The sequence below is a fragment of the Hylobates moloch genome, unplaced genomic scaffold (assembly GCF_009828535.3).
Source record: "Hylobates moloch isolate HMO894 unplaced genomic scaffold, HMol_V3 SCAFFOLD_17, whole genome shotgun sequence".
Taxonomy (NCBI): Eukaryota; Metazoa; Chordata; class Mammalia; order Primates; family Hylobatidae; genus Hylobates; species Hylobates moloch.
Genome location: NW_026652292.1, coordinates 77,796,107 through 77,817,707, shown reverse-complemented (window position 1 = coordinate 77,817,707; position 21,601 = coordinate 77,796,107). Strand labels below are relative to the sequence as shown.

The 21,601-nt window shown below is 51.4% G+C and overlaps 1 long non-coding RNA gene across 1 annotated transcript in view; it reads right to left on the bottom strand.

The window, feature by feature from the left end:
* Window positions 1-15,170: 15,170 nt before the first annotated feature.
* The window catches only part of LOC131381601 (uncharacterized), a 33,143-nt gene continuing 26,712 nt past the window's right edge, over window positions 15,171-21,601 (bottom strand). Inside the window, exons 3-5 of the long non-coding RNA XR_009210454.1 lie at window positions 21,008-21,130; window positions 16,145-16,314; window positions 15,171-16,074 (exon numbers count right to left, since the gene is read on the bottom strand). This is a non-coding gene — a long non-coding RNA (uncharacterized LOC131381601). The remainder of the gene's footprint in view (window positions 16,075-16,144; window positions 16,315-21,007; window positions 21,131-21,601) is intronic.

The window sequence follows — 21,601 nt, the reverse complement described above, 5'->3', positions numbered from 1 at the left end:
CTCCTGTCCCAGCAGGGTGACTCAGACTGCGATGCCACAGCTTTGCTTGCTAGGGGGCACACTTGTGGCTCACCGATGAGTGCAGTCATCTCTCCTTCTGTTGCCAGGGAAGCCTCCCCACCCGGCTCATTCCTCTTTGTCCCAGGGCAGCCATGGTCCTGTTTTGTGCTCCGTTACCCCTAGTGATTTGGTTTCCTGGGGCACTCTAAATTTGCCTAGAGAAGAATGTCCTGCTGAGGCTTGGGACCCAAGCTCCAGGTACATGCCAGGCTGGCATTGACGACCCAACCCACTAGGAGGGTGCACCAATGTCTGTGTCCGTCACTCCTCTCTGCTCCTCGGCCTCACCCGCAATGCTGAAGGCCCAGGTTTGGCTGTTTCATCCCCAGTGACCCAGAATGGTGACCCTAGGTCCTATAAGTGCTGGCTCATTGGGTGGAGATGTATGGGCGCCTCAGCTGGGGGGATTGCTTGCTGGCCAGACATGAAACCCAAGGCCCAACCTGAACCCCAAGGTGCACTGTGAATGGAATCACTTTAGCAATAAGGGTCAACCACGGGGATTACACGAGACAGTCAGCCCAGGCATGGCACATGCCAGGCAATCCATCTGGGTTTTATTATCACTGCATCGCCCAGAATTGATCCTGGGAGAGTGACTGTCAATAACAACATGAATAACTAGGTCTAGAGCCCCTGCAGGATACAAGCATCAAGCAGGGCACTTTAAAAAAATGCATCTGCTTTCATCGTTGCAGTAACCCCATCAGGTATTGATATCCCATTTTATACATCTGAAACCTGAGGCTCACAGAGGGAGTGCCCTGCTCAGTGCCTCACCTGAGCTAAGGTGGAAATAAGATCGAGTGTGGGGATTGGGCATGTCTGCTGACATGAGACTGGAAGTATTAGATCCCCCAGCTATTCTAACTCGCTTGTGGCAGTGGGGAAAAAAGGTGAAGGGGTGGGCTTCAGGTCCTGCAGGCTTCTGGAGGTAGCACCAAGGCCAGAATTAACCCTGCCCACCATCTGCAGGTAAATCCTTCCACTTGCTGCCCGAGACACACACTGCACCTCCTGGACCATGGCACTGCTCCCTCCTCACTTGGAAACTGCCACTTTAGTGTTATTTTGTGGAAAAGCCCTATCTCAGTTCCAGGTGCCTGGGGATAGCTACTACCAATTTGTTGTGTGTCTGGGAGGACCCCTTTCCCCCTCTGGGCACCTGTATTCCCTATGATGACAGGAAGGGGCTGAGCTAAATGAGCTACGTAGTCAGTGTTAGGGTTGCCAGATAAAATACAGGATGCCCAGTGTGATGGTTAATACTGTCAACTTGATTGAAGGATACAAAGTATTGACCCTGGGTGTGTCTGTAGGGGTGTTGCCAAAGGAGATTAACATTTGAGTCAGTGAACTGGGAAAGGCAGACCCACCCTTAATCTGGGTGGGCACCATCTGATCAGCTGCCAGCCCGGCTAGAAGATACAGCAGGCAGAAACATGTGAAAGGAGAGACTGGCTTAGCCTCCCAGCCTACATCTTTCTCCCATGCTGGATGCTTCCTGCCCTCGAACATCAGGCTCCAAGTTCTTCAGTTTTGGGACTCAGACTGGCTCTCTCCTTCCTCCTCAGCTTGCAGATGGCCTATTGTGGGACCTTCTGATCATGTGAGTTAATACTTAATAGATTCTCCTTATATATAGATCTATCCTATTACTTCTGTCCCTCTAGAGAACCCAGACTAATACATCCAGTTAGAATAGAATTTCACATAAACAACGGATAACTTTTATATAAGTATATCCCAAATATTGCAAGGGATATACTTACGTTAGCAGTGGCAAATCCATATGGGTCTGCAGCAACCTCAATTCTTTGCATCCTCAGAAGAAATAATTCAACCTAGGGGCATAAGACAGAGTTTGAGATCGAGGCAAGTTTTAGAGCTAGCGTGACAGTTTATTAAAAAGTTTTAGAGCAGGAAGGAAAGGATGTAAAGTACACTTGGAAGAGGGCCAAGCGGGTGACTTGAGAGATCAACTGTGCGGTTTCACCTTTGACCTTGGGTTTTATATGTTGGCATGCTTCTACGGGGTTGTGTCCCTTCTCCCTGATTCTTCCTTGAGGTGAGCTGTCTGTATGCACAGTGGCCTGCCAGTACTTGGGAGGGGTTGCATTGCAGTGTGTTTACCAGAGTTGTACGCATGCTCTCTCGAGCTGTGCTTCCCTTACCAGTGGAGTTTTCCTAGTAGGTTACAGACCAGTTAAACTCCGCCATTTTGCCTCTTAGTGTGCATGCTTGAGCCCACTCGCCCAACTCCTGCGATCTATTCAGAAAGCTGCTCATCACCAGCTTCAGGTGTTTCTACGGATTGGGAGACCGCCTTTCCCTGGCCCTGGCTGCATGGGGGGCGGGGGTGGCTCTCCTGCCCTGCTCCTGTCTGACTACCTACCTACCGTAAGACTTACACTGAAAGTTGTTTATCTGAAATTGAGATTTAGCTGGTGGTGTCTGTATTTTTATCTGCTTTATCTGTCAATCCTATTCATAGTCTAATTTGGAGAATCTGAGTGTTAATCACTCATCAAAGTTGGCCCAGCTGGCACCAGGGGCTGGGCTCTGGAAGAGCTCCCAGTCCAGAGGGGAAGCAGGGAGAATGCCCGATACCGTGGGGAGGGGTAAAGTGGGAAGGCAGGGCCGGTAGGGGGGAGGTGGTAACTGACCGGAGAGAGAAACCGATCTGGAAAGAAAAGGGTGCGGTTCGTCCTGCAAACGGGGCTAACAGTCCTGCAGGCCCCGCGGTCCGAGCAGAGAACAGACACAGTCAGGATGGAAAAGAAGCCCGCGCCTTTGCTGACGGCGCCTCCAACGAGGTGTTGGGCTCCTCTCTTCCATCTGTAAACGGCTCGACCTGCCCCGCCGGGGGGCTGCGTGCAGGAAATGCAATCGTGTGTGCAGGGCAAGCGGCACAGAGCAGGCCTTCGAGGCGCTGGGAACTGTCATCCACCTGCCTGGGAGAAGGGCCCTGGGGCTCCTGGACTAGGCGGCCTTCGCGAGGCCAGAAGGAGCTGCTTTCCTCCCGCAGACGCCGCGTCCACGATGGCTTCTTGCTCTGGAGCCAATTGGCTCTGGGCAGCCCCGTCTTCCGCGAAAACTACACCTCCCAGCAGGCTTTGCAGCGCCCGCCTGGCCCCTGGGATGCGCGAGGGGCGCCCTGGGACTTTCTGGAAGCTCTAGTCCTGCCTGGAGCGCAGGGGCGATGCCCGAGTCGCGAGGCCCCGCAGGGCAATGGCTGCAGGCACGGCGGCGGCGCACCCAGGGGGCTGCACGGAGAGCGAGCGCCTCCCGACTGCGCAGTCCCTGTGCTTTCCTTGTGCTGCGAGGCCACCGTGGCCAGGGCTCTGCCCCAGACAGCTCCCGGCCTGGAAGCTCCTCCCGCGCTGCGCAGGAACCCCCTCTCCCACTGCGGGCTGCGCGCCCTTGGATCGGCTCCCAGGCGCGCTGGCGACCCCCACATCCGAGCACCCAGGGTACAGCCTCCCGGGGGCAGCACCGCACTCCCTGCCCAGGGTCTCTTCTGGCCTTCTGTGCGCAGGTTGCCACTGGTGCAGCAGGCCGGAAGTCCTCCTGGAAGCGGTCCTCCTGCAGACTGGAGGGAGCTGCTGCACAAACACCCTGGCTTCCTCGCCATCACGTGTTGACTCTCAGATGCACGCGCTGGGCTGGCTTCTGGCTTTCCCAGCTCCAGTGGCTAGGATAACCCCCTAACTCACAAAGCTGTCTTCCCTTCCTAGTTTCTCTTCCCTAACTCCCTATAGCATATAATAAATTCCTCTTTAAAGGTTTTAGCCTGTAAATTGTTAAGTACAATGAGTTCTGAGATCCTCTCCGAATAACTAGTGTATCAGTATGTTCAGCTCCCCTGTTCTTTGTTCTTCGTTTTAAAGTTTAACTTCCTCATTTTTTTTTTTTTTGGTCTCCTTGCCCCTAGTTTCAGTAAACAACCCCCTCCTTGCCTCTATCACCAGCTCTGTCCTGAGTTACCCCTGGTCACCTGCTCTGACCTGAGTCATCCTGAGTCACCTGTTCTGTAACTGTCTTTCCTGCCAAACTACTCACCCCACCACTCCAGCTCGTACCCCTGCTCTCTTTGAAATGACCAATCGGAATTAGCTTAGACTGTGCAGTCCAACACTAGCCAATAGGGGAATGACACAGCAGTAGGGGCTATTTGAGTCAGGAGTAAAAACCCCTTCCCCTCCCTTGTTCAGGTGTGCTTTCGCCATTGCTCCAGCCACGAATCACACCCTTCTATAGAAGTAAAACTGCCTTGCTGAGAAAATTACATTTATGTCTGAGTGCCATGAAAATTTATTTATAACATCCCCTACCTGGGATTACCTCCCAAATTACCCACTTGCAGGCAAATGCTGATCTCGGGGTTGGTTTCTTGGGGACCCAAACTTGGACAAGTTGATTGCCTTACTCCATCTTCACCCCACCATTTGAGGTTGACAAGTAGCGATTATTGTCCTAATGTTGTTGGTTGTCTCCTCAATGGAGAAAACCAACTGTGCCCCAAGTCACCATGATGGCCCACAGGAGGTAGCAATGGGCTCAAAATCAGGGCTCCAGAGGCCAAGACCATAAGAGGTCTGGTCCCCATGGCTGCTTGGCACCTGTGTACATGGTCAGAGTAGGTGTGTACATGTCCCTCTAAGGGATGTCAGGTGTGGAAAGATGGAGCCATGTTACCAAAATCTTCCCAAATCAAAGCTGCCCAGGATATAGTCCACAGTAGGAACACTTACAGTGCAGATGCTCTGCTGAGCCCCAGACACAGACAAAGACTGAGCCAGTTGCTCACACACACACACACACACATGCACACCTACATGCACATGCATGCACACACATGCACACACACGCACAATTTATTTTCTCTTTGGTCAGCGAAGCCATCTGACTGTCCATCTGCAAAGCCCTGGGACTTTGCATCCTTCCTTTGCTGCTATGGAAGCCACTCTTGAGCACCTGGGAGGGGTCCTGGAGGCTGGTCCTGGGGCAGGACATGGCCTTATGCTGCAGAGTTGGGAAGGGAGAGGAAGAGTTACTGCCAGGACAAAGCTGGGGGAGCACCAACCTCACTTGATCTTAATTAACTCACTCTCTTCTTAAACCCTCCTGGAGACCTACTGGGCCTGGGAAAGGACTTGGATGCTTGCTCTGCCCTGGGACTGGGTCTTGAAGGCTGAAGCTCTGCTCCCCACCTTGGCACCCCTGGTACCCCTGCTGTACATGACTCAAGGTCACCCTGATGCCTTGACCACACCAGTACCCCTGATTCACTACTCCTGTGCCATGCTTCTGAGACCCAGAGCCCTGTGAAGTCATAAAACATCTCTAATTTCTGGACTTCCAGCACAAGCCCAGGGCTTGGCATACAGTAGGTGCTCAGAAGATATCTTCTGGAAGGAATGAACTGAGTGAGTGGACTGGAGTACGAACTGCAGGAAATAGAGAGAGTGGCTGGAGCCAGGAAGGAGCTGAACCTGGCAAAACTGCTTTCTGGACATTACTTGATGCTAGACGCATTTGTAGCTCTGCTTTCTGAAAGCCAGGTTCCTTTCTCATCACACTGCCTAGGTACCAGCTCCAGCACCTTCCATCACACCTTCCCTGTGAGGACGCTGTGAATGCACCTGACGTTAGCCAGCGCCCCCACCACTGCCCAACAGCCCACAGCACTCTGCAGCTGCTTCCCAAAGTGGCCAATGTCATGACTGCAGGAATTGCATCTGAGTGTCAAGGAAGAAAGAATGGGGGCTGGTGGGTTTATTAACACTAAAGAGTGTGCCTCCTACCTGCTCCCTGCATCCAGTAAGACCCAAGTCTGCCTATTCCTACTTCCTTAGTAGCCCTCAAGCCTGACCACTTTTGTCCAATCCTATATGATGTATGTGTAAAATTTCACCTGGAAATCACTCCAAGGCCAGTGCTCTCACTTAAAGTCGGGAGAATGAGAGGGGCATGGAGGGAAAGGGTCTCTCCAAGCTTCTGCAGCAGCAGGACCCACCCACCCCCTCATGCCAGGGGCCTGGGCCTGAGCTTCACTGTTTGAGAGCAGGAGTGCTCCAGCCTGTGTCCAGCCATGGTGTACCCTAGGAGTCACTGCACCACCGTGTGCTGGTGTAACCCTAGGCTGTCCCCACTGCAGTGTCCATCAACGGGGACAGGGTGTTGGGGTTGGCTGCATCACACCATACACAGGTGACAACAAAGGAGACTACGTGTAGATGGGAAGGAGTGCTAAGTCAGGCACAGAACAGTGCACCAAGGACAATACGAACAGTGCCTTTCCATGTGTAAGAAATAGGAATCACGCTGCTGACAGGCGAGCTTCTCTGCTAGTGTTTGTACGGTGCTGACGGCTGGTCAGAAACGCACTAGTGAGGCCGCATCAGGTCTGTTTGGCAAATGTCCCCTGGACCCTCCACCATCTAAGGTGTTGAAACCTGGCTCAGCACATGACCCCCAGGGACCCTGCTCCAAGGACAAAGCCTGTTTGCTGGTGGCGCCCTGAGAAGTTCCAGTTTTCAAATATTCAACTATCAACCCATTCATCCATAAATAGAAAAATGCCTGGAAGGAAAGACGCACATGAAGATGTTAACAGTGAAAATTTCCAGGGAGAGGAAGGGGAATGGCCGCAGTTTCTGACTGTCCAAAGGATTGTGTCTGAATATTTTAGGATGAAACGGCACTCATGAATTTTTCTTTAAAGAAAAGAGTGTATCCGGCTGGGCGTGGTGGCTCACACCTGTAATCCCAGCACTTTGGGAGGCCGAGGCAGGCAGATCACGACGTCAGGAGATCAAGACCATCCTGGCTAACACAGTGAAACCCCATCTCTACTGAAAATACAAAAAAAAAAATTAGCCGGGCTTGGTGGCAGGTGCCTGTAGTCCCAGCTACTCGGGAGGCTGAGGCAGGAGAATGGTGTGAACCCGGGAGGCAGAGCTTGCAGTGAGCAGAGACCACACCACTGCACTCCAGCCTGGGCGACAGAGCGAGACTGCGTCAAAACCAAACCAAAGCAAACCAAAGCAAACCAAAGCAATCCAAAGCAAAGCAAAGCAAAGCAAAGCAAAGCAAAGCAAACCAAACAAACCAAACCAAACCAAACCAAACCAAACCAAACCAAACCAACAAAAAAAAAGCGTGTATCCTCCAATCCTGCACAAGGATGCATCATCTACTGCTCTCCTCCCTCCCTCCCTCCCTCTGCGTTTCCAATCTCCTTCCCTTTGCATGCACAGGTTTTCCTGCCTGAGTGCCAGTGTCCCCTTTGATGAAGGAGTTTGTAACTGTCCCCATGGGCCCTGCTGGAAGGCTCTGGCCTCTCTCTGGCCCTTAGCTGAGCCACCCTGCTACATAACTCATTGCCTCCCACCTGAGTGCCCACGGCACCTTGTCCATGGAGGCAGAGTCTCCAGCCCCCTGCCCCTGCCCCCTGACAGGCTCCTTACCAGGGGCTCCTTCATCTCTGCATTCCTCCGCCCAGTGCCCAGCTCAGGCCCTGGCACCCATGGGGCTGGGTTAGGGATGACCGGAGTCATTGTCTATCTCCCCATCCTCCAGCACCCAGCATAGCTGGGATGCGCTGACACACAGGAACGTTTGTTGAGTGAAGAAAAGAGAGAAGCTTGCACGAATAAGTCAATGGACAGAGAGGAGTCTCCCAGGGCCTTGGCTGTATGGCCTAGTGAGGACCAGGAGGAGCATGCGGCAGGGGAGAGGGGAAAAGGGAGAGTGGAGGGGGCAGCGAGCGCCCTCCACGGCCCGGCTCACCCCGTGTCCATTGCTTGCAGGCTGAAGTGGGACAGCATCAGCACCATGCTGAGGGGCTCAAACTCCTTCTCCAGAACTCCCCTCCCCATAGGTCTTCAGCCCTGCCAGCTCCACCTCCAACCCCTACTGCTGGTTCTGAAAGGAACATGAGAGGTACACGCCCTGGCCTCGACTGGGAGAGAGACACTCAGATGTCATGAATGGACGGGCAACAAGTGAAAGAGTAAATAAGAAAGGGAATGAAGTACATAAATACATGTATAAGTAAATGAATAAGTAAGTAAATACATATGTCAGCAAATCAAAAGTAAATATGTAAATAATAAGTACATAAGTAATAAATAGGTGAATAAATAAATAAGCAAGTAAATAAATACGTACATAAATACGCTCATGCCCTGCAGAGCACCTGAGATCTACAGACATCGCAGACATCGCCAGGATCTCTCTTCCTCTCCAGGAGGTGGAATAATGGCCCCACCCACACTGTCTCCACTCCTTAAAATCCTGTTACTTCTGGCCAGGTGCAGTGACTCATGCCTGTAGTCCCAGCACTTTGGGAGGTCGAGACAGGCAGATCACTTGAGGCCAGGAGTTTGAGACCAGCCTGGCCAACATGGTGAAGCCCTGTCTCTACTAAAAGTACAAAAAATTAGCTGTTCAGGAGGCTGAGGCAGGAGAATCACTTGAACCTGGGAAGTGGAGGTTGCAGTGAGCTACAGTTGCACCACTGTGCTCCAGCCTGAGTGACAGACTGAGAATTCGGCTCAAAAAATCCTATTACTTCACTCTGGGCCCTTTGCAGGAGCTCAAGAGCGCACCTGCCTCATTTTATAGGCTGGGGAGCGAGGGTCCAAGGGGCTCAGGGACCCGCCCAGAGCCCCCAGCCGGAGAGGAGGGCTGAGTTCCACAGTTGTGTCCATCCAATTCTGGACCTGAGCCTTTCCCAGGTTCCCTTTGCGTGGCTTCATCAGGGCTGTGCAGGTGGAAATCGGGTTCCGCCCAGCCAAGAGCAGGGGCAGCCCAGGGGTGAGGGCTCTGGAGGCTCCAGCCCACTGGAATACAAGCTGTCAGCCAGGCCTCTCCCACTGCGGCCTCTGACCTTTAGCATCCTAGGAGGGGGCGCCTGTCTTCAGGAGCTCTTGTCTTCGGGAGCTCCGCCAGGTGAGGCACCTTGCTCAGAGGGTCGTGGACAGCAAAACGCAAACCCCAAGGACCCCCGTGGGCTGTTTTTCAGTGACCTCTCTCAGGTGGGCCGTTGCGTGATGGCTTTGGATTACTGGAATGTTTTCTTTCTTTTTAAAAAATTTAACACCCACTGTTCTTCAGAATTAACAAGCTGCAGGGAAAGGAATAAAGTTACTCTCAAAGGAAAAGGGATTTTGATGGAATTTGGGGTGCACAAAAGTCTGGGCTGAAGGGCCTGTGGGAGGGATGGGAGTGGGCCAGCTGCGACCCTGATCCAAGGTGACCCCAGCGTGTCAGGTGCCCTGCTAGGTACTGCTCTAGGTGGTCCACACGGACAAGTCTCTGTGATCGCCATGGCAACCCTATGGAGCAGGACCTACCTGCATCCCCAGATGACAGGCAGGCGGTGAGGAAAGGTGCCTGAGGCACATGGCTGTGAAGGACACAGCCAGGATTCCAGCCCCCGATGGCCAGGCCAGGGCCTGGGCTCCTAACCACGACAGACACCAACGCCTCTCCAGGGTCCCAGCAAGGCTTGTGATTTTTACATGATCATCGAACTTCCAGAAATCTCTCTAAGGAAGCCGACAAGAATGGGCACAAAGACACACACAGAGCAGAACGTTCAGCAGCCCGATTTCTAACGTAAGAACCAGGTGTCACCAAAACGGACAGTCATAATGGCCAGGCGCGGTGGCTCATGCCTGTAATCCTAACACTTTGGGAGACCGAGGAGGGCGGATCACTTGAGGTCAGAAGTTCAACACCAGCCTGGTTAACGTGGTGAAACCCCATCCCTACTAAAAATACAAAAATTAGCCGGAAATCACTTGAACTCAGGAGGCGGAGGTTGCAGTGAGCCGAGATCATGCCACTGTACTCCAGCCTGGGCGACAGAGTGAGACTCTGTTTCAAAACAAAAAACAAACAAACAAACAACTACACAGGAACTGGGCAGCCAGTGCGGCTGATGCACATGATGAAATATTATGCAGCCAGGAGGGGCGATGCCTAAAAGAACGTCGAAGGAGACGTAAAGATGCTCACGGAAGCTGCAGGATGGATTTTACCCTCCTGTCCATCTCCCTATCTCTCTTTCTCTCTATCTTTCTATCTCTATGTCTATATAGAGATATGGTTAGATATATTTATTTCGATAAATACAAGATAAATATGCAGATATACAAATAACATGCAGATATATTTAGGTAGAGAGACAGAGAAATAGGCAGGTAGATTCAGATATTTACAGAAAATTAGACTAGAAACACTGCACTGAAATGTCAACAACGCTTCTCTACTGATAGTGTTTACGTTTTCTTCATATACTTTTCTGAAATTTCAAAATTTTCTTCAATGAATATGTTTGTTTTATTTATTTTGAGACAGAGTCTCGCTCTGTCACCCAGGTTGGAGTGCAGTGGTGCAACCTCAGCTCACTGCAACATCTGCCTCTTGGGTTCAAGCGATTCTTGTGCCTCAGCCTCCTGAGTAGCTGCGATTACAGGTGCCCACCACCACACCCAGATAATTTTTGTATTTTCAGTAGAGACGGGGTTTCACCATGTTGGCCAGGCTGGTCTCGAACTCTTGGCCTCAAGTGGTCTACCTGCCCTGGTCTCCCAAAGGGCTGGGATTACAGGCAGGAGCCACCGTGCCTAGCTTCAATGAATATGCTAATTTTATAAGCAGAATAAAACAATGATTTTATTTTATTTTATTTTATTTTGAGATGAAGCCTTGCTCTGTTGCCCAGGCTTGAGTGCAGTGGTGCAATCTCGGCTCACTGCAACCTCCACCTCCCAGGTTCAAGCGATTCTCCTGCCTCAGCCTCCCAAGTAGTTGGGATTACGGGCATGTGCCATCACGCCTGACTAATTTTTTTGTATGTTTAGTAGAGACAGGCTTTTGCCATGTTGGCCAGGCTGGTCTCGAACTGCTGACCTCAGGTGATCTTCCCACCTCGGCCTCCCAAAGTGCTGGGATTACAGGTGTGATCCATCTTGCCTGGCCCTTGAAATTCCTTTTAATAGAGTTTGTTTCTTCCTCTGATAATTTAAGTGACATCTATCCATTGGGGAAAATGTGGCAGACACAGAAAGGACTGAAGAATTACACAACGTCTTCTTTCATCTTGCCAGCCAGAGATAACCACCATTACCATTGATGTGGGTTTATGTGTGTGTATCATTCTACATAGTTGACATTGTTGAGAAGTAGTGAAGAACAGAGTTCTTGGACCCAGACAGCCTGGATTTAAATCTCAGATTGGCCACTCACTAGCTGTTCAACCTTGGACAAGTTACTTAACCTCTCTGTGCTGCATTTTATCTTTAGAAGGAGATGATATTAGCACCTGCCTTGCAATACTTTTATGAGAATTAAGACAGGTTATTTGTATGAAGTGCTTAGAACTGTGCCTCATTGAAAACTTTATTCTTCATCTGATTGTAATTTTTACTATTGTTATTCCTCTAGCGACTTTTCTGTTTTGTTCTGATTAATATTATAAACTCTATGTAGGTGATTCTGACTAGGATTATAAACCGTAGGTCATCACAGATGCCAGGGAGTTGCTGAACTTGATTACTCATTTTTCAGCAATTTATAGATAAACTCTTGCAAGAAACACAGGTTGACAGAAGCAGAACTCCTCTATGGATGTGGACATCTGAGCAGAAGGGACTCGGGGCCCTCAGCTTCCTCCTCTGACTTGGCCTCATTTGTCCCATCTCTTCCTCTAGAGGCTCCGGGTGCTTTGAGTATGTGGCAGGATCTTTTTTGAATTTCCCTAAAAAGCAAAGAAATCCTGTCACAGAGGTCAGCCCACGAGCAGAGAATGAGCAGCACTTCCAGGCCTGGCCCTCTTTCCAAATGTGGGTGAACCAGCCTGTGCCTCAGGGTCCCCCGTTTGGTGGACAGAGAGACAGACAAGCAGAGCATGCCAGGACCAGGCAGGGGCAGAGGCCAGCAGAGGAGGCCTCCTGGAGGAAGGGTCCTTGACTGAGATGGTGTTTTTTTTGTGTGTTTGTTTTGTTTTGTTTTTTGTTTATTTGCTTAACAGCTTTATGGAGATCTAGTTCACACATCATGGTTGGGTGCAGTGGCTCACGCCTGTAATCTCAGCACTTTGGGTGGCCGAGGTGGGCAGACCCCTTGAGTCCAGGAGTTCGAAACCATGCTGGGTAACATGGCGTAAAACCCAGCTCTACAAAATAATTAGCCAGGCATGGTGACCAACGCCAGTAGTCCCAGCTACTCGGGAGGCTGAGGTGGGAGGATCCCCTGAAACTGGGAGGTTGAGGCTGCAGTGAGTTGTGATTGTACCACTGGACTCCAGCCTGGACGACAGAGTGAGACCTTGACTCAATAAATAAATAAACAAACAAATAAATAAATAAATATAAATAAAGTAAGTGTGTGATTCAGTGGTTTTTAGTAGATTAACAGACATGCAACCATCACTGCAATTTTAGGACATTTTCATCCTTCAAAAAGAACCTCGCAGCCTTTGGCTATCACTCCCTTATCCTCCCGAAACCCAGCCCTAGACAACGAGCAATCTCCTTTCTGCCTCTACAGATCTCCTGCTCTGGACATCTGGTGTGAATGGAATCACACAGTGTGTGATCCTTTGTGTCTGGTTTCTTTCACTTACCGTGTTTTCAAGTTTCCTCCACATCGTAGCGCATATCACACTTCACTCCTCTGCACGGCCCAAGGTTACGCTGTTGTAAGGATGGGCCACGTTTTGTTTATCCATTCGACCCTCGATGGGCGTTTGGTTTGTTTCCACCTTTCGGCTGTTATGAACTGTGCAGCGATGAGCATTCATGTTCATATTTTTGGTTAATCATACATTTGCAGTTCTTTGGGTATACACATAGAAAGTGGTAAAGAACAGAGTCCTTGGAACCAGACAGCCTGGATTGAAACCTCAGATGGGCCACCGGAGCGGAATTGCTGGGTCACACGGCAACTCTATGTTTAATCTTTTGAGGAGCTGTCAGACCGTTCTCCAATGCAGTGTGCCCTCTGACACCGCCAGAGCAGCAGGGTTTCAGTTTCTCTATATGCTTGCCAGCACCTGTTATTGTCTTCTTGATGGGGTTTTGAGGCATGAACAGGTGCAAGACTGGCACACAAAGGTGAAAAGCCACAGCAGGAGAAGGGCAGTGTGCAGGGAGCCACACAGCAGGTGCCTGTGGGGTTCCTTCGCAACCTGCTGTTCCTTGAGAGGGGGTGGAGGCAGAAAGTCACTGATCTCTCCAGCCCCCAAACCCATCATCGTAACCATGGGCACCCAGAATGTGCCACGCAGTTAGAGACTGTGACATGAGGAACAACGATTCCTACAGCAGCCCTTGAGGTCAGCACGATGATCCCGTTTTCACCTGAGGAAGCCAAGGCAAAGGGTGAAGAATTTGCCCAAGATAAAAGAGGTAGTAGGTGACAGAGCGGGGATTCAGGCCCTTGATGGTGACACAGCACTGTCCACTAAGCTGTCCCTAAGGTGGGGATGTCTGCTGGACTCCCCACAGAAAGCAGACATCAAGACCTGAAACTTGGGGGCCTCCTGCAGAGGCAGAAAGCTTGTGCTAGGCTGCTGGGCTGGGGATGCGGAGTGGGGGGAGTGGCACCAATGGAAACGGGGTTGCTCTTTCGGGTCACAGAGATGTTCTAAAGCCCACCACAGTGATGGCTGCACGTATCTTAAAATATACTAGAAACCACTGAACTATATAGACTTTCAGCCAGTGGGCACTACGGCATGGGAATTACATCTCAACAGCCCTGTGGAAGAAAACGCTGGACCCCTGGTCCCATCTTCTCAGCACCCTCGTTTTGCAGACAAGGAACCAGAGGCCTGGGCTGGATGTGGAAGAGCAGAGAAGGTTCTTCCGGGGTGGAGATAGCTGGGTCCTGGTCTTGCTCCTCAGATCCCAGGGCTAGAAGAGCCATTTGAGACCTGAACCCAAAGAATGCAAGGTTAACACCCTGTCCCCAATCAGGGCCCCGCCTCAGAGACTGCAGCTGCCAGAAGCACTGATTTCCAGCAAGATCCACCAAGAAAAGTGGAAATGGGAAAGCTCTCAAGAGCCTGATTGCTACTGTAAAATTGCAGGTGATTTAGAGGGAAGATGAAACGAGGTTTGCCCATGTCTGTTTCCTTTCAAATAGTCACACAGGCCCCCAGAGAGTTACAGTGGTTCACGGCCACATGCATCTACAACTTTTCCTGGTCCCCCAGCACACGGTTTTATAGATTTTGAAACACGCCCGAATTCTCTCTGGTGGGTAATTTACACAGAATAACTCTACGCATCCAAGCACACATGTTTTGCTCCAGAGCAGGTGATAAGATGCATTTTCTGTCTTCAGTACCATTATTCACCCTAAACAAGACATTACCAAGAACAGTTCATTTCCTTTCAAACACCAGACATAGCATGAGTCTCCTGGATATTCCTTCAGCAAATATTCAGTATCTGCTATGGATCAGGATGCACCCAGAGCCCCACACAGCACTGCCCTCCAGACCCGTGTGTGCATGTGTGTGGTATGAGTGTGTTGTATGTAGCATGTGTTTGTACGTGTGCGGAGTGTTTGGAGTGTATGTGGGTGGTGTATGTGTGTATATGAGTGTGAGGGGTGGGGTATGTGTTGTGTATGTAATGTGTATAGTGTGTGTTATATGTAGTGCATGTGTGTGTTGTGTGTGTGTAGAATGCATGTGTTTGTATGGTGTTGTGTGTAATGTGTGTTGTGGGACAGTAACAGGGGATGATGATTGCAAAGTGAAGGGTATGTGGGGGAAGCCTTAGGAACCCTGGGGAGGCCCAACCCCAAGTCTAGGTCAGGAAAGTCTTCCTGGAGGAGGTGACCTCTCAGCTGCACTGGGCCCTGCACGAGGCACTGTGTATTCTCAGGAGAGCCCTGCCAGGCAGGCAGTGTCAACCTTATTTTACAGATGAGGCCGGGGAAGCACAGGGTAGCTGCGTAACTGGCCCTGCGTGACTTAGCAAGCAGGGTGCAGAGCAGGGGCCTATGTGAGATCTATTTCTGTTTTAACAACCCTAAAGGATAGGTGGGGAGAGAAAACCCAGTGTCACCCCTTAGTCCAGCACCTGCCACGGCTGTTTTCACCTTCTTTGTCTCAATTTTACAAGATGCAATTGTGGTCGGGCCTCTCTGTGTCCAGTGGGTCTCATTTCACTAGAATGCAAGTCGTTTTAATGCCAGGATGTTCGTATTCACCCACATGCTTGGCCCTTAGTTTCGTCAGCATGGAGCTCTGCCTCGTCCTTCCTGTGTCCCTAGTACCTCGCTCTGTCCCTGGAAGGAATACATGCTCTAGGGTCATTGGTTGAATACATTCATTCATTTGTCCACTCGTTGGATACTTACTGAGCACCTACTGGGAGTGCCAAGCGAGTTTCTAGGCCCGGGGTTCACCACAGTGAACTAAACAGGCAAAACAATCACTGAACTCGAGAGCCTTCTCCTCCAGAGGGAGATAGGCAATAACACCAGGAGTGAGCAGTGGAGGAGGCTGCGAGGTGGTGATGCAATCACGAAGAGAAATGGGCAGGGGCTGGAGATTTGCACCAGTGACCTGGGTGGCGTCCCTGGGCAGGAGACAGGTGAGCAAAGACCTGGTTGAAGGGTGGTCTCAAGAGCCCTGAGGCCACATGGGCACAGAACCTCATCATAATCATGGGCACCCAGAATGTGCCACATGTCAGAGAATGCGGCATCCAGACCCGAGGTGGCCACGGGCCTGGGGTGCTCTGAGATAGTTAAGGAGCTCATAGAGATGGAATTAAGTGAGGAAGGGCTCCAGGAGAAGCTGAGGTCCGTGTCCTGGGTGGCCCAGAGCAGGCGGGCCTGGTGAACTAAGAGGAAAACAGATACAGTGGAACACCTACCCTGTCCTAAACACCCGCCTGGTGGTAAGTGGGCTTGACTAGAGTCTGTCTTAAAATTGCATTTTAATAACAAGAGGCATCACGTGGGCTGCCCGTTGGTGATCTCTGGTGCAGGTGGAGCCAAGGCCAGTGTCTGTGGCTGAGCGGCCTGGCCCAGGCTGCCCGTTGGTGACCTCTGGCGCAGGTGGAGTCAAGGCCAGCGTTTGCGGCTCAGCGGCCTGGCCTAGGCTGGTTACCTGAGAGGTGCTGCAGGTGCTGCCTCTGCAGCAGGTTCCTTCTTGTTGCGCAGGGAGCTGAAGAGCTCCCTGCAGGTCCCGCAGTACAGGTCATTGCGTTCATCTCCCTGAGGACAGAAAGGGTTTCAGGTGAGCAGGGAGGAGGCTCAGGCGATCCAGCCTTCTCTGAACATAAAATCAGCTGAAAAAGACACATGGGCTTTGTGTGGACAGGGCTGGGTCCTGCGACTCCCTTTCCCCACTGCACATTTCCGTGCTAGGTGTGACACCTTTCTGAGCACAGATGAGAATTTCAGTTCATCTCAAGACCTCTGTCATCGGGTGAGAGAGAAAGTGCTAGGTCCTCAGTAGATAGAGATGCGTTTTGAGATTTTGTTGCAGGAAACGGCTCAGCTCTATTTGGGGGACACCAATCAGAGGGTCAGAGGTGACTTCTTTGATTGCAAACATCACCTCAAGGGGCCTTCATGTTACCTGCCAGAGGACGATCAATGCCGTTCAATCTAATCTGAGGTCTGTAAACCCCGATAAGCCAAGAGGGAACAGCAGGTACCTCCGATGTCAATGTATAAGGACCTGGCTAGGTGTGAAATGAAGATGAGGGAGAAACAAGGAAGAACGAAAATTTCATTTTTTAGTGTGGCAGATTCTAGGTGATATTTTAAAAATGTATATTGACTACTAATATATTTTTATATGGCAAACTCTTAAAATTACTATGTTTTAAATAAGGCAGTGATATATTTTATTTGTTTAAAGACCAAGCTGCTGTGTTGGAGTGACCTTTCCTTGTAACACACCAGGTTTTTGCATGATGACAATTTACAAACAATCCCCCAAATAAGGAGAAGGCTGCAGGGCCTCAGCATGAATGAAGAATTCAGCAAGATGAGTGGTTCTCTGCTAAGCTCGCACAAATGGCATTTTGGGAGAAAACCAGGAGCAGGAATGACAGCTGTTCTCAGGCACCCTCTGCTTAACTCTGGTACCAAGAGATCTGACATTCATGATGAGGACCAGAGGCCTTGCAGCTCCCCTGGAACCATCAGAGACGTCACCACGCGTGGGTATATCTGCTAGTTCTATGCCAGACCAGAGATTTTCCAGTTGATTATTTTTATCTACAGGCACTTGATTGAAAACAAAGATTATGTGGAAACCCAATAAGTACGACAGGCCAGAGTAGACCTACCTGTGGACCAACTCAGCCCTCTGTATGTTTTTATAAATAAAGTTTTATTGGCATGCAGACACGGCCCTTTGTGTACATATTGTCTATGACTGCTTTCCTGCTGCAAGCATAGAGTTGAATGACTGTGATGGAGGCCATGTGGCCCACAAAACCTATGACAGTTGCTATCTATCCCTTTCCAGAAAAAGTTTGCTGACCCCTGCTTTGGAGGAAGCTAAGGTGGGGGCTGTGCCCCAGCACACAGGGAGGGGCACTAAGTGTGAACACTTACTGCACACTTGCCATGTACCAGGTGCTGAGTACCAACCTCTCTGTGGTTTAGCTCATTCATCCTCACTGAGCCCTGAGGAGAGGGGCCTGTGACAGCCCCATTTATCAGATGAGGAAACTGAGGCAGTGAGTGTTCCAGCAATTTGTGCAAGGCCACAGAGCCACCAAGTGGTACAGCTGGCATTCCAACCCGGGCACTTGGACTCTGGAGCCCACACCCTGGTGACTAGGAAGGCCACTCTCTCAGCCAGTCCCAGTGGGAGCATGGGACACACGTGGCTGGTCCTGGAGTCTCGTGGATGGCAAAGCCCCAATGCATGCTTCCTCTGGTGCTCAGCCAAAGAGGCAGCAACGTGAAGGATAGGCAGGCCTTGCTGTGACGTCCTAGGGAGGCGGGCCGGCCCTGACCATGGAGAGCGCAGGGCAGGAACATGCAGGGCGAATGGGGGTGGACCCAGGACCACTGGGAGAAGCCGACCTCTGCCCTGGAGCAGCCACTGGTGGGGCCAGAGACTGGTGCCTGGACTGCCACTGACAAGGGCCCCTCAATGCTGCCCTGCGGGCCTGTGCCCCTCAGAGGAGACTGGAATTCTGGTGGCTGGTGGCTGCCCTGTGGGTCTCAACGTAAATGTGCCTCTGATGGGCTCTGCGATTGAGAATACTTTCAAAATGGATGAAAAAGAAAAATGAGTGGAAACTGTCCTCCATGGCGAAGGCATAGTGAGTAGACAACGGATAGGGTTCCCTCCTCTGCCTCAGGCTCTGGGGGCAGAGCAGGGTCCCCCAGATGAGGATTTTGGTGTCAATGGTTTATTTGGGTATTGATCTCAGGAAGCACCGGTAGGGCTGGGAGTGAGTCAGGTGGCTGGGCAGGGCCATTACAGGAACGGGGCTCAGTCCCATGGGAACTCTGGGGTATGGAATCCACCTGGGATTTGTCTCACCATGTCGGTGGTGGTGGAAAGCTGTCTGCATGGGTTTACATAGACGTTCAGTTCGCTAGCTCTGCCCTGCACATCTGGCCCCATGGCCATCTGAGAAAAGCCCACGGCAGAGATACTGGGCTAGGGAGGGTGCCGCGGCACGTAGGAGTGGTGAGTGCTGCAGGAACCAATCTGCAGCATAGTCAGTGTGGGCCCTGGAGCAGCAGCCATGGCCCGTGGGCGTGTCAGAAACGCAGACTCCCAGGCCCCTCCCTGAACCTGCTGGAGCAGAACCTGCCTACCAGCAAGACCCTCGGTGACCGTGTGCATGCTGGAATTTGAGAAGTGCCAGGCCTGTCACTGTCATTCCTTTCCCTTTTCTAAACGTTACAAACTGCTGCCCCAGCACTCTCTGAATGTCCACTGACCCTCCCAGGTAGGAGGGAACAAGCTGCCTCATATCTTTAGTCTTTAACCGGTTCAGGATGGGCTGAAAAGGAAGACTGGATGTCAACTGCTTTGGCTCTTTAATCAAGGCGACTGAAGGAGGTGGAGTAACACCAAGGGCTTTCCCAGTGCACTATCTGCTGCATAAGCATTCCAGACCCCGGCTTGGGAGAGGTGAGCTCCAGTCCACCCCTGCATCCCACACAGCGCCTTGTGGGCTGCACACCTCTGCAGCAAGGCTCCGTAGGCCTCAGAGCTCTGGAAGGCCTGCAGCTCGCAGACATAGCCCTACTTGTCCTCGTCCACCTGAGACACATACCTCTGGAGGAAGGAGCACAGAGATTCTGAGGCGCTCCAGATTTGGGGTTGGGATGGGGACGGAGGCTGGGCATCCTCTTGTCCAACCTCCCTGGGGGCTCTTTAGGATGAACCCAAGAAGCTACTGCTCAGCTTCTGCTTGCACACCTCCAGGGACAGGGACCTCATTACCTCCAAGCAAGTTCATTCCTTGTTTGAGTGGCACTGTTTTCCTTCCCATCAACTGGCATCTGCCTTGCTGTGGCCACTACCATTCTCCAGGTTTGGTCTGATGACTGCAGAGAAGGGCAGCATTATCAGTTCCCGCCAGGGGAACCTTAGACTTCTCCACAATGATCCCTCATGCAAACATCAGCACTTTTCCCTGCACAGGGTCCTGGGCTGAGCACTAGTGACAGATGAATCAGATCCAACCCCAGGCCTTGGGATGCTGAGTGGAGCCCCTCCCTCTCTCATTGCCCCTGCCATCTGCTGGCAGGCAGCGAAGGCTCTGCGCTGCTCTTGGCCACATGCTCAGGGGCCTGCTCTGACCTAGTGCCAGGAATTATCCGGCACTGCCAGCAGCTGGAGCCACTGATCTAAAGACACCCTCCACCTTGCTTTGCGTGCATACAGCTGACATTTAATCTCCATCTGACTGGCTACTGGATAGCTCCTAGTTGGTTGAAAACGTGGGTAGGAAGGAGAGGGATGTTACTAACTGAGCCCCCCATTAGGATTTTGTCAATTGTAAACGAGTTTTCTATGACTAAAACAAGATGAAATTGTAGAGGTTTAAAGAAGTTCACATCAGGGTCTTTGTATTTGACTCGAGGAAATGACACTGGAGGCAGGGTGCTGTTCTGGGGAAAGTATGGGCTTTGAGGTCAGATATTCTTAGGGGTGTGGGAGGGCTTATTGTAGGAGGCGACACTGAGGCAGGCATGGCTTGAACAGAAAATGACACGTTTGTTCAGTGTGGCTGGAAGGTACAGCTGGGGGTGGCAGAAGTGACATTGGACGGTAACAGTATTTCAGGCGAAATGGGCTTTGACCTTATGCCATAATTTGGCGTTCCTCCCCTGGCCCCCAGAACATGCTTTTGTAGGAGGTTAACAGGTGCTCTGTGAAAAAGAGGCTCCTTGGTAGATTAGTTTGAGAAACACCGCACACCAGTGCTCACACGTAGAGACTCTCATGCCCCTTTACATGCTTGGCGCTGCCTCTTCCTCCACAGCCTCACTCCAGGACAGCAGGGGCCCCATCGGCCGTGCTCGTGGCCGTATCCCCAGCACCTAGCATGCTGCCAGGCATAACAAGTGCTACACAAATATATTTTATGTGCACCAAAAATGTCCTGTTGAGGGAGAAATCTACGATCTTGATTTCCTCCAGAATTTCCTAGACTTATTTGACAGCTGGCCCATGTTTCCTGGATGGGCCATTCTGCCTGCCCCAGTTTAGGAGATGCTGCCAAAAGCAAGGGAACCCATTAATTGCTCTAAACGGGTGAGTGAGTGGTACCTCATGTCTGCACTCTAGAGGGTTCCCTCTGGCTCTGGTGCGAGAAATGGATTAGGAGGGAACGGCCCCTGGTGGTGGCTGCAGGCTGCCCAGGCCCCATTTCAGGGAGGGACTCGCTTTGTATTCACCACATAAAACAGGACTTACCCCTTTTTGTCCTGAGACAGCTGAGCCCACTGAGCAGCCAGCATCTTCATGATTTCCGTGAAAGGCAGATCGGGGTGTGTGGCCCTCAGCTGACTTCTCTGCTCGTTCAGGAATATCACTTACCTGTGACACGGAAGGGACATACGTGGCTCTGGGAACCGGCAGGGAAGGCATCCGGCCAGGGGCAGCTCATTCCACTTTCTGGTTTTCATAACGAGTCACGGGTTTGCCCATCTTTTTCAGTCTAACTAGAGAACTGAAGGCTAAGAGGGGAACATCCTCCAATGGCTTGTTAACCCAGAGTCTCGTAAAAGGCCTAGGAACGAGAAGAGGGGCTCCCCATAGGGCACAAGGTGTATGAAGGCTGGGTGGCTGTGTCTGGCAGGGGACACGTTCAAATAGCCATGCTGCATTATGTGGACAAATCACTTAACCCATCTGAGGCTCTGTTTCCCCCTCTGTATAATGAACATAATGCCACCTGCTCACAGGTGCCACAGAGCACCCCTGTCTTCAAGCCTGGGATGGAAAGCAGACCCACCAAGCCCACAACTACTCCTTTTCCTGTCTGGAACCCAAGCCTGGTTCTTCTGT